The sequence below is a fragment of the Athene noctua genome, chromosome 1, assembly GCF_965140245.1.
Source record: "Athene noctua chromosome 1, bAthNoc1.hap1.1, whole genome shotgun sequence".
In the NCBI taxonomy this organism is placed as follows: Eukaryota; Metazoa; Chordata; class Aves; order Strigiformes; family Strigidae; genus Athene; species Athene noctua.
Genome location: NC_134037.1, coordinates 77,191,649 through 77,204,890, shown reverse-complemented (window position 1 = coordinate 77,204,890; position 13,242 = coordinate 77,191,649). Strand labels below are relative to the sequence as shown.

At 46.0% G+C, this 13,242-nt stretch overlaps 1 protein-coding gene across 2 annotated transcripts in view; it reads left to right on the top strand.

Moving 5' to 3' along the window:
- Window positions 1-3,978: 3,978 nt before the first annotated feature.
- AGPAT4 (1-acylglycerol-3-phosphate O-acyltransferase 4) overlaps window positions 3,979-13,242 on the top strand; it is an 86,502-nt gene continuing 77,238 nt past the window's right edge. The window contains exon 1 of one of the 2 annotated variants that reach the window (XM_074896642.1): window positions 3,979-4,070. The gene's annotated coding sequence lies outside the window, so the exon portion shown is untranslated. The remainder of the gene's footprint in view (window positions 4,071-13,242) is intronic. The other variant, XM_074896645.1, reaches the window with a different exon arrangement.

The following is a 13,242-nucleotide window of genomic DNA, read 5'->3' as shown; positions in this document are numbered from 1 at the left end:
GCTTAAATTCTGCATCTCACAGCTCTTTTGCTAATGCGTATTCAATTAAAGAGGGAGTCTATTCTAAAATTAACTGTGGCCCCAGGGTTTAGTTTTAACAGGATGTTTCCATTTGTGGGTACCGTTTGGCTTCTGTGCAGGGAAGTGGGGTTTTCTCTATGAAAACCGTAGATCCACAGTATAGCCGCGGTAGAAGAGAAGCTGGCAGGTGTAACAGTTTGGGTTAGTCCAGAAAAATTTGCCGAGAAAAGCTAGTTACATGGGCTAGGAGTGTGTGATTTTCACTGCTGTCCCCCCACCTGGCATATTTAAACTGATATACCTGCATCCATATTAGGATTTCTATCATTTCAACAATGCATTGTATCAGTATCTTTCATTTTTGGTTTCCATATTTAAATAAAATGTTAGCATATATTAACCCACATACACATACTTTCATCTGGTTTCCTAAAAGAAAAAACTCGTGCAGTCATGCTATATGCATCAATCCTTACAGTAATTCCCGAACTTGTTAGCTGATTTTAATCAAGCCCAAAAAAAGCAGCAGAGGTCTCAGACACAATTACTTTCCCACAGATTTCATAAAGATGAATAAACCAAGTACAGGAAAGATTTCCTGTTATTGCCTGCATGGAAGGACAGACTACAGTTCAGCCTTTATTACACTCAACCTACACAGAAAAGGAACATTATGAACACTTTAAAATGCAGGAAACATGTCTTTTATAATCCACACCTTATTAGATGTTAGAGAATCTAACCATAAGATATACAGCAAGAGCAAACTTGAGTGTAGCTGCTCGTGGCAGTGTACCACAGCATATCACTACATAGTATCCACCCTATCATTCCAGAAGCATCAACACTGCAGGTGCTGCCTCTTTTTCTAGGCTGCCATAGCTAGAACTGCAGAACTTTCCAGAATAGACAAGCTTTTTCCTGCCATTATATTTGTGAAATCAGATTCATAAGGCAATTAAAAGTGCATGTGATGCACTTTTGGGTTGGAGCCAGCTGTAAGAACCAGCAAACAGTTAAATTCACTTCAGCCATGAGAGATACCCGAGTTCCTTACTAACTGGAGTATATGCTTTACCCAGCAGGAGTCTGGGGGTTTTTGGTTTGGGTTCTTTTGTTGTCTTGTGGTTTTGGTTTTTTCTTACAGGGAGGCTCATTGAAAGACCCATTTCACACACAGTGAGAAACAGCCCTTGCATAGCTAGGAGGAGTCATCGCTTGGTATAAGTTCCTGACTCAACTCCTGAGTCTTGCCCAATGCAAATAAAGTATTTGCATGCCCACAAGCAACAAAGAATGAACTTCATTGAGGTTGCAAATTTGAGCACTCAGAATAAGGAAATGCCAAAACTGAGACCTTGAAGAAACTTAATTTAGTTGCCCTTGGCCATATGTTTTTGTTAGGGTTTTTTGTTTGTTTGTTTTTTAATTAGCTGTATAAATCTTAATATACTCTATCCAGTGCTCTGGAGGGTAGAGCTTAAGAAAGATAATCCAATTCCTTTTTATCCTCCTGGTTCATAGTACATAAAAAAATACAGAGTGACAATCTCACAAACCTTGCTCTTAATAAAGAAGTATTTTTTTGCTTTGGGCTTTCCAGTCTCAGTCTTTACCAGGGTATCTAACAGCTTCGTAAGATAAATAAATGCATTTACCTTTTAAACCCAAATTTAAATAAAAGGGGTTTATTATTCACGTTTTCCTTGTTAGAGTTCTGAGAAATAGATGTACTGCATCAAAACTAGGATTTATCTCTCCACTGGAGAGTTTTGTCAGGTATAAAGCATCCATAAATCCTGTTATATTCAGCTGTAGCTTAACACTAATGAAAGCAAGACGACAGATTTTTATCATGGCTTCCCAGAAAATGGGGAACATACAAATAACCAGCTGCGAAGAGTTTGGTCTCAAGGCCAGATAAGTAAAAGTTGCTCAGGCACTACCACACTCAGCATCAGGGTGCCTGACTTTTGGACCCTTGGCTCTAAGGATAACTCCTAGACCCTGAGTGAGATGCCTTGGAATAATATCCCCAAAATTTCTACATGTACTACACAAAGCTGCTTAAAGTAACTAGTACGGGATGCTTAGGACATAGCTGTGCTACAAACGCAGCCACTCTCCTCGTTCAGGGATTTTAAGTATTCTCCCTCTGCTTAGAAGTGTCCCTTAAAACACAGCCACAGGATCAGTCTTTTAAAATGTGGCTGGAGAAATACCTTTTACCAGTCCCTCTCCATGTAACATTTGGCAGTTAGATCACTGTCCTGAGGATGTTGGTGAGCAGGATTAAACTCCTTCATGACTAAATTGGATGAAAATTGCCAAATCTTGACCCCCTGAACAGTATCACCATCCCACCAGCAGAAAGCTGTCAGGGCCCTGATTAGGCCTTAATGGCCCTGACTGGCCTCACCTAGGACCCCCCCCCTCCCCCCCTCCCCCCCCCCCTCCCCCCCCCCCCCCCCCCCCCACACACACACACTCTGCCCACGGACCAGGGCTCCATTTAAGCACAGGTCTGGTCGTTCAGTTCTTGCCTAAGCTATCTAAGAGAAAGATATGCCTTCAGTTTGGTCTCCTGCCTTATTTCCTGGCTAGATTCATGTTGTAGCGCTCTCTCTGGCTGTGACCCTACTTCCTGCTTCTCCTAACTGGATTCCCTGTATAAGCTGCACCAGATTTGTTGCTTCATCTTGTCTAAGACTGTTGATGGACCCTGCGCTGTGACTACTCCATTCAGGTATTGTGGGGTAGTGTGCTCTAGCTGGTGGGGATGCTGCTGGTCCTGTGGTCACCCTCAGCTAGAACATCCTAGGTGTGTCCTCCCTCAAGCAGCAGCCTTGCTCTTGCTGCTGCCTGAGAGTTGTGGCTTCTTGTCCTTCTCAAATGTAGCATTTTAGTCAGAACATTTCCCTCTTGCTCCCTAGAGAATGTCCTCCAGTGACTAGTCTGAGAAGTCTTGCTTATATCCTCCTTCTACCCCTGCTTAAGGCATTGTACAACTTCCATAGCTCAGTGTTTGCATCAAGTACTTTTAAAAAATAAAAGTCTACATTGAGGGTAATCAGTGATGCCATGTGGCTGTTTTGGACCAGGACCGTAACCAGTTTCTGCTCCAGCCAGCTCATCCCAGCCTCGGGAGCCCTCCAGCCCCAGTGGAGCTGCACACGCGGCAGAGCTGACAGCGCTGTCCTGGCGATAAATCATCCCAGGCATTATCACCTTCCAATTCGTTGGGTGTTAAATAGACTCAGTTCTTGCTATTCTTTATTCAGGGAAGCTGCTTTTCACTCTACAGTCAGAGCCTGATAGCAAATGTTTGCGTTTTCACAGACAGCGAATATTGTGTGTCAGGGTACTCTGTGCTTGGATGACTGCCATCTGCATTTATTTTTCTCCGCAGCACCCAGGCCGCGGAGTTGCTATTCTGTTGCCCAATTTCTACTTGGAAGCGGCAGATGCTCGCAGGTGCCCTTCACCCCGCGGCAGCCTGCCGCCCGCCCTCCCGGAGGGCCTCCGCGCCGGCACAGCCCGGCCTGCCCCCTCCCTCTCTACCCCACGTTTGCCTCAACAAGGGATGAGCAGTAGTCACGGCCCGGGCGCCGGCGGCCCTCAGGGGACGGGGGCTGCCCGGCGACCCTTTCCCCGGGCCGCCGCTTCTCCCGCTCCCTTCCCGGAGCCGGCCGCCCTTCCGCCCCGAGCGCCGTCCCCCCCGCGCTCCTCAGCGGCGGAGCCCTCCCCCTCCGCTCTGGCCTCCGTCGGGCATCGCCCCGCGGGGCAGGCGAGGCCGGTGCGGGGAGGGGTCGCCCCTTCCCACCGCCCCGGGAGGAAGTGACATGGCGGCGGTGGCGGGGCGGGGGGGGCGAGGGGCGCCCTTTTCTTCCCGGAGCCGCCCGGCGGGTGGAGCCTGGCGGCCCCGCCCGAGCCGGCCGCCTCCCGGCGCGTGCAAACTAGTGGCAGCCGGTGGGGCTCGGCTGCCGCCCCGCTCCCGCCCGCTGCCGCCGCCTCAGCGCGGCGCCCATGCCAAGGCCCGCCGGCGCCAGGTACGTGCTCTCCCCCGGCCGGCCGGCCGGCGAGATCCTCAGGTGGGGGCCGCCCTTCTCCAGCCGGCGTGCTGCCCCACTTGGGGAAAAAAAAAACCAACCAAACCCCGGAGCAGACCCGCCCCAGCCCCCTCCCCTAAACAACCCCCTCCCGGCGTGCGGTAGCGGCGAGGCGAGGGGCCGGCCGGGCGTGCGGGCGCGGCGGGAGGCGGGCTGCGGACAGAAGTTCCCTGATTTATTCGCCGCCGGGCCGGGTCTTCTCTGCCGCCGCCGCCCGGCCCCGTCGCGCCGTTTCTCCCGCGGCCGCCGAGAATTTTCCTGCCGCCCGCGGGCCCCCTTTGTGTGGCGAGCGCGGCCCGCGCCGGGGTTTCCGTGGAAACAGCGGAGCTGCGGCGGCCTTGCCCCGCTGGGTTCCCCCCTCCCCGCTCCTCCGCGGGGCGCTGCCGGGCGGGGCGGTGGCGGCGGCCCCTTCCACTTTCCTTTCGGTCTCTTCCCCTCCGGCGGCGGCGGGGCTGGCGGTGGCGGGCGGAGGGGGCGGGTAGGGCGGTTGCCGTGGAAACGGGCGGGTGCGATCGCCTGTTCGCTGCCTCCTCCCCGAAAGCGCCTCTCCCCGTGGGGGGGGGGGGAACGCGCGGGGGTGCCTCCGCCGCCGTACCTGCGAGGCCGTGGGCTGCAGCGGTGGAGAGGGGAGCCTGCCTCCCCCCTGCCCTCCTCGCGTGCTGCAGCAGCGCTGCCTTCCCGCGGCCCGGCTCTCCTAGCAAAGGTGCTGAAACTGAATTAAATAATGGCCACGAGTAGATGTAAGGTGTGTCGACTGATACTGCTTGCTGCAGGAAAAACTCCACGGGGGGTATTGTTTAACTAAGAAGTAATCCTTTCTAGCGTTTCTTTCAACAAGTGAGCAAGCGCTGACTCGTATGGCTGAAAAGCAAGAAAAGAGTCTGTCTGAACAATGTCACACGGAGACTTCTCATCCTTATCTCTGTTACGCGTTTCTGAGAGTCGCAAGTGTTTCCAGACCATGCGCAAACATCTAAGAATGTTGCAGGTGCATGTGTGGGAGAGAACAACCTTGCTGCTACATGAAAACTGAAAATAAAAAGAGGTGGAAGGATTCAAGAAACTCTTTTAAAAAAAACCACACCCCAAGCATTTCTTTAAAAACAGTGATGCGTCCAGCCCAGGAAGTTCTACCAGGCGATTGTACCCTCAGCTTGTACTGATAACCACTTTGCACTAAGAGTGAGTTGCGAAAGAATGAAAAGCTGGTGAAGTAAAGAAACTATTGTGGAACAACTTCAGCTGAAATTTGCAGCCTTCTTTTTTCACTAACTTCCCATGTGAATGATAAGATTAGACATACAGAGCTCTGTTTATAGTATGACAGGACTACCTCTGTATAAAGACTGACTGGGTGAATAACTAGAACAGTTGGTGTGCTCTAAATATTTGTTGTCATTTACTGACCAGCAGCTTTCTCTAGCTGTATCTGGTCTAATGCTGTGTTTTTTCCAAATACTGTGGATTAAAAGACACTTTGATTCATTCTAGGAATTTGTGTAAGTAGTATGCAGAGCTTTGCTCTTTCCTATCGATGTTTTGCATAACAATGCCTGAATAAGCTGTATCTAAAAATGAAACTTCAGCCATGTTTTGTGGGAGACAGAGGGCCAGGATTCACGTGGAAGAATATATCAGAAAGCCTGCAATGAACAGAGAAAGTATTGTAAGCTGCTGATGGATAAATGTTGCTCTTAAGCAAAGTTTGCTTGTGTTGTTGGCAAGCACTTGAAAGACAGATTTTAGTAAGCACTTCACAAGAAGCTGTGTTATATTTTAGGGGTGGAGAAACTGCACAGAGAGGTCAGTGCTTGCCCAGAGTCACAGGATGGAGAATGCTGTGCCCAGGGCACAGTAATTAACAGTGTTTCTTGAAACCCTGTAGGTGTCGGTTTGGTGGGGAGGTTGTTTTTTCACTAAGTCTTGCTCCGTCCAGCCAAAATCCAGAGGCACTGAAGCAGCGCCCATTTTCTCTCTGGAGTGAGGCGTGCTTTCCTGGAGTGATGGTTGTACATCACTTAAGAGTTTAATGTACTTACTGTACCGTAACAGAGCTCTGTAGGAGAAGGGTTCTCTTGCAGGTGATCGATGAGAATCCTATGACTGCGCTCTGCCCTGCTGAAAAGAAATGGTTATTGTTTTCTGTTGTATACTCTGATTTTATTGCTGAAAGGTGAAGACTGGAAATATTGCCCCTTGAAATGTCTTCAACACAGGAAGATGCTGTTACGGCTGTGCTGAGGTTAGCAAGATATTATTCTTGTGTTGCAAACATGCACTTGTGGCCTTTAGAACTCCTATTAGTAATTTGGCCTTAAATTTTAGGAAGTCAAATGTCCACTGTGTGATGTAGAAGAACACTTCCCTAGCTAATTGCATCACTACTACTGCTGTTGGTATGTCCCGCTGATAAGGGAGCAGATGAACAAGAGGGCAACAATGCATTGTAGTGTACTGTGCATGGGCTTTAGTCAGCAAAAGATTTTGCAGCTGTTGGCCTCCTTTATTAGGGAAAATGTTATACAGGTCAAGGCAACTGTCAGCTCAGGTGTGTTTGATTTAGCTTTACTGAATGCAGTGGGCTTTTTTGTAAGGAAAACGGAAATGTGACTAAGAGCAGTATCCTGTATGCTTGGTTGCATTTCAGCACTGGGACACGGCAGCTGAGTATGTGTTTTTTTTCCGCCCAAGTGCTTTATCTGCGGGGTGGCTTTCCCCTTTGATTCAGTTTCAGGCATTTGGGAAAGCTTTCTCACCAGTCTGTTTGGTGGTCTTAAGCTCATTCATGTCTGACTCTGTGGTGAGTACCCTGATCACCTCTGACTAATGCTCCTGTGCTGGTTGGAAACTGCTGACTCACTTCGTTTTCCCTCTTTTCCCCTGTCTCAGACTAGAGATGTGGTAGGGTCAAGGTAAGGTCAGGGAAAGAGGAAACGAATGAGAATGGCTGTGTTGTGGCAAGGATGAAGATGCTGTAAAGACCTCTCTTTGATAATGTGGGAAAAAGATGATGGCTATAGTGGATTTCATGAAAAGGTACATAAACCACTTGTCAAGAACTGGGCAGAGCAGTCCAGCAACTGTGGGGAGCCTGCCACTGGGAGATGCTGGGTTATGGTCCTGCTAGTGGTCTGCTCTTCATTTTGAAGCCTTTTTACTTCTGTGTCTCTGTTTTCACCATCAGTCTGTCTTGTTATATTGTGCCAGCGAGAGCTTAACACTGAAGTCATTTTGTGCTGCTTGCAGAAGGGCTGACCTCGCTTGAGATTTCTGCTGTAGCATAAATAACAGGAACAGAGAAAGACAATTAACCAGTTCTAGGCTGGAAAGAAGTCAGAGGTAGAGGTCACTGAGAGAGGATTTTACTTGCCAGAAGGTTAGGAGCTGCAGGCAGAGGCAAGCACAGGGATTTCACATGCATGTGTGACTATTTATTAATGTCTGAAAAACTTCTGACATGCACCAGACTTCCTTTTAATCTGACCAACAAAGTTAGATTTAAATCACACTTTTCTAGTGGGATCCAGGTGAATGAAAAAATTTGCCTGTGCAGATTCAGTTAGCAGATCATGCAGGTTTTTTCATCTGTCAGAAAAAGAGTAAGACCTTACTTGAAGCCTGCTGTTAAAGACAGGGAAAGAACATATTTGGGGGAAGTCTACGTGTAGAAATGGCAAATGATTTTTAATCCATTTTAAGCGACAATACTGTGTCAAAGTTAAACTGTGTTCTGCTTCTGCCCCCTGTCTCCACATTAGCCCTGTCTTCACACGTCACGGTTTGCCTCTGCTTACCGTGTTTTTTTCAGCACTTTGGAAAATACTGTTACTACAGGTGCTGCTTTACACTTCTGGAAGCATTCTGTCTGCAGCAGTCTACACCTGCACTTGAATCATTTATGAGGTTTTCCCTCTTCAAGTCACAGGTGGTTTGTCAGGACTTAACAAGGCTTTAGTTTATTTTATGGTTCTGAGGTTATGTTAAGACAGTGCTGAAACTTGCACAGACATTTACATTTTTTTTCCCCTCTTGATCTGGTATTAGTGAAAATTACCATAAAACAATGCAATAACATCAGTGTTGCCAAATCTGCAGATGGTAGGCAGGAGCAATACTACTGTCTTCCCACAACCTGCAAATGTAAACGAAGTATCTAGAGGACCAAAGTAATCGAAAAAAGTCTCTGTTGCTCAATAGTGGTAGAGGCGCCATAGGGTTATAATTAAGCAGAAAGATAACTAGGGAGGTGCTGTTCCCAAGTTCATTGAGCCTTCAGTGTGTCACTGTCTCTTACATGCCTGTGCCTCTGAGAGTGTGCATAAATTCTGCATTTCACCCAAGATGGAGACAGAGAAGAGCTTCATTCTGAATTTAAGCCTTGTAAAACTGTCCCACATTTATATTTATTTGATGTTAGCAGGACAAATGGTCAAAGCCAGGCTTTAAAGGGGATTTAAGCACCTGAAGTTGTGCAGAGATGTTGCAGAAGATCCAGGTAGGTGTTGATGTATCTGATGCTTGATGTAGTGCAAAATTTATAAAAGTGTTGCTGGATTCTTAGCAGCATGTTTATGAACTGTGACATCTGCATACTTACCATCCAGTAAAGTAAATGCTGTTGCATCAAGCACTATTGCTGAATGATTTTGCTGGACGTTTAAGGTGGTTTTGACTAGCCCTGGCTTTAGGTGCTGAGAATGCAAGTTCATTCATTAGTTATATCACATTTTGCTGGTTTTGAGGGAAAATGTTTCCCAAACAACAAGGACTATGAAGCTTGTTGAGAGATTTCTTTTGGCTTCAGTGTATTTTGAATCGGGTCCAAAATTAAACCTCCCTTTATTACTGGACTTGATAAATCTGGTGCCTCTGATAAAGGCTTTTGTTCTCAAATTAAATCAGGCTGTTAAGGGACTGATGATCAGGGAGGAGGCTGAAAGTATTCTGAGTTCATGGTGTAGCAAAAGGGTTCTGAACACTTGTGTCTTAGAGACACAGGTAAGTGAAAACTGATGTGGAACGGGACTGCTGAGAAGTGAGTAAAGCAATAACCATGTTTATTTGGATTTTTACCTGGCATCAGGATGTCTGATTGTTCTGTGTGTGGATGTAGCTAAGCATTTCACTGAAGCCAGCATCTGATTTTTTGGAAGCATGCCAACCACATCTCAGCTGTTAGACATGTTTTTCTAAGTATTGGGAATTACCTCTTTAAGGCAGGAGTTGGTTTTCCTTGAATAATAAATCTGGAAGCTTCCCTGCCATATTCATTCTTCAGTCAAACTCTTTTCTACAGAAAGAAGCATTAGAAAATGCTTAATGAATAAATATTGATATCCTGTGCATCCCTGTCTTGGTGTGGCTACATCTTGTGTTTGCATTGTCATTTTCAATTTTGGGATGCGATTTTCATAAAGGAGAAGTTCAGCTACTTCATGCTTTTCAGTGTCATATGATAGAATACAGCCAAATTAAATACTGGGAGGTCAAAAGAAAAAAAAATCTGGCGAATCTTTTTTCTGTTTAACATTTCCTTAGTATTCATAGAGCATCGTAATGAACTTTATATTAATATAAAATGTGCAAATGGCTTAGCTGAAGGAGGCAGTCTACTGTTGTAGAAGATCAAAACCACTAGCAGCTCACTTGGAGTTGTAATCAGGTGGATGGCAACTTGTGTTTCCAGCACTGTTAACATCTTGTGGTTTGCACTGGAAGCTTTTGGATCCCCTCACAGGCGAGGTCGGCACTGTTCCCTGGTGTCACCATCATTCAGAGGCATGGAGGATGCGGTCTGTCCCATGTCCCGGCTGCATCTGTGGCAGTGTTGTTAGCAGGGCTCAGGTCTGCCAAGTAGGGGAATGTGGTTGTCTCCAGCAGACCACACAGCTGCTCCAAGAGAGACCCTGTGTTAAAAGTATTTATACTGATTTTGGGGGGACAGTAGAATATTTGTTACCAGCTCACAGTCTGGTGGTGGAAGTTCTACTTGTAAATCAGTGGTACTACCACCACAGTGTTTTTCCCAGCTCTGTGATTTATGCCTTGTCTCTGCCACTCTCCAGATCTTTTAAAATTTTTTTTAGATTTTTGCTGCCACAAATTCATCCACTGCATTTTCTGGCCTTCTTAAATAAACAAAACAACAAAGCCACACAAGCTAGGAATTAGACTTCTAGGAAATGGCTTAAAGAGGCTGCCCAGAATTACTAAAATGTAAATCACAATTCTGGAAAGCATAAAGAGGTCATTTTATGGGAATGTACTGAGGAAAGAAAATCATCTTTTTTCCAATGCTGATGATTTTTTACCTTCTGATAGTTGTCCTGAAGCATCTAGCAGTGCCTTTAATTATTTCTTGGGTAGGAATACTGAGAGTTGTATGTTTGTGTGCACGTGCATGCAATACTGTCGGCTTGGCACTGAAGTTGTTGCCTCTAGTATATAGTATAGAGCCATCCAAGTTGCTGAATACTTCGTTTTCATTTTCATTTCTTGGGGAATGGAAAAAGGAAGGGAAAGCAGAATTCATTAGATCAGCACATATATCCTGGTTTGAACCATCTCCTTCACTTTCACCTGTTGCATCATCTGCTGCCACCGAAGGCCCTTGTGAGATGGGTCCGTTCCCGCCGTGCTCTCTATATGTGGCCAGACAGAAGCTGTTGCAAAGGAAACTTGGGCATGGGCAAGGCGGCAAATAAAGGACGATGAAAAGTAAAATTTTTGTATTGAAAGCTGGAGCCTGGGGAACTGGTGGGTTGTGGTTCTGAAGTTGGCTCTGCCATGGATTTGCCATGTGACTGTCACAAGCTCTCTAAGAGTGTTGCTCTGAGTCCCCTGTCTGTAAGATGGGGGCAGCAAGACAGATCTTGCCAGGCTTACTTCACTAGCATTTTCTAAGTGGCTGTAGCTTTTCAAATGAGAGGGGATGGATAAAACCAGGAGATAATTGACAAAAATCCACAGTTTTCTAATCCTATCCATAATGGGTTTGGTCTTCCATATAGAAACAGACTTGCTCATGCTATGAAGTCTGCTGGGTGGATGTGAAACTTCTGTGCCTGGATACAACTGCTTACCTCTGTCAGTGGTGTGGAAAGCTGTCTGTTGTGAAACTGGAGTTAGGAGGTGATATTTTGTAGTCTTAACTTTGTAACTCATTGTGGATAAGAATAGGAGGATTAAATGTTTAAAGCTTTGAACTAAACATCTGATCCATCCTTCCTTGTTGCCTCACGTAAAGCTGTTTTGGATGCGGGGGAAGTATTTTGTCTGTTGGGAGTATAGGCAGTTCCCGTACCTTGTGCTGACCCTTTGCATTGCGGTGATGTAATTTACAGTTCTTTAAAAACAAGATGAGTAATCAGTGTTTGGCAAGCATAAACCATGAGTCTTCATAGGAGAGACCTCCTTTCCAAAGCTTATTTCTTACCAAGAGACTGTTTGGACTCCCAGCACAATTTAAAATAAGAAACTTTTGGGTTTATACCAGCTCCTGGATAATCCTTTCTCTGCCTTCCTCACTCCCCCCATTTCTTTGGGCTCTTCTAAAATAAATGTTTTTATAGCAACTACTGGATAACTCAGTAGCTGTGTTGGATCTGTTCCTGAAATGCCTGGTGCAGAGGTGATCAACCGCAGTGCCGTGTGCCATTGATGCTGGGTAAGTGCCACGATGCAGGTGGCAACATCCTGCTGTACTGCCCCTGCTGCTTCTGTAGTTTTTAACGTGTTAATTTCCTGTGCACAGAAGTGATAGTCTGGATCTCGCCATTGACAGATTTCTCCCAGGCCATGCATTGAGTGACTTAACTAGACAGACTCTGATCTCTGTACCTCAAATGGTCCATGACACTTCTGTACACAATTTCATGTATCATAAACACAAAAGCATCTGTATTTATGTACATACATAATATATTTGAGAAGGTTCAGTTTGTTTCAGACATTCAGATTCTGTTATTTGGTAATCCACCTGTACTTTTGTATCAAGCCAGATCATCCACTGAAGGGACTTTGGAGAAAGGAGGGTTTATTTTGTATAGAGGAGGGTGCCAGATGACAGTTATATGTGGGCCTGGTTACCTTTGACTTAGCACTTGATGCTGCCTGTGAGAGCAAATATTAGATTAGCTGTGAGCACACGATATAGTTGCTTCTCCTAGACTCTTTGGTGCTGTTCACTCAATTATTTTTGAGGAACTATCCAGGTTGCTTATATTTATGTGTCAGTGTTGCCCACATCCTGCTTAGATTCTCAGTATTCTGTCTTTTAAATTTTTGTTTGCTTTTGTTTAGTCCTCCCATGCTCAGTTCCTGCATTTGACTTGTGGTTGTTATGTTGCCCTTGTTGGCAGTGCAAGTAACTTGTTCAATTAGTGGCCCCAGATAAAGTAAAAGATGAAACAGAGGGACTCTCTGGTCACCAAAACTGAACTCTGGGGCTGAACTCTGATAGTCTCCTCCAGATCTTAAATACCTTAATGCAGCTCTTATTTTTCCTAGGCAAATTGCAGATAATCATGCTTTGTAGAAGTGTGTATATATATGAGAAGGTATTAAAATACAGAAACTTGGGTGGGAAACAGTTGAAGAGCCACACTTGGCATACTGGAAAGAAGCAACTGCCTTCTGCTGCTGTTTTTGTGAACTTGATGTTCTGCACCTGAGATAACTGCTGTACTTCACCCCAGCATACTTTTTCAGGATCGCTCTAGGAGCTTGGAACGGAAGTGCTTATCTTCAAGGGCTTTACCTTATTCAACTAAATGCCTCCCTCAGCATCAAGCCCTGCACTCCCTAAACACTGCACCTACAAGGAGTTTTGTATTGCCTTGTCTTTAAGCCCAGCTCCCTACAGTTTCCTTGTTCAGCTCCCTTCTCCCTGAATATTTCATGCTCCTGGAAGAAGGAGCAAGACTGAACTGCTTCTCATCAGAACTTGGGCAGCAGCTTCCCATCTTTTCTGCCCCTTCCCATACTATGCATGCTTTGCCCAGGCTGCTGTCATCCCCCTTGCCTTCCTGTATAAACAATTTAATTTCTGTGTGGTGAAGGGGCAAGCACTGAGGCTGTCAGCGCTGACAGCAGGTATGCTATGCATTTTACC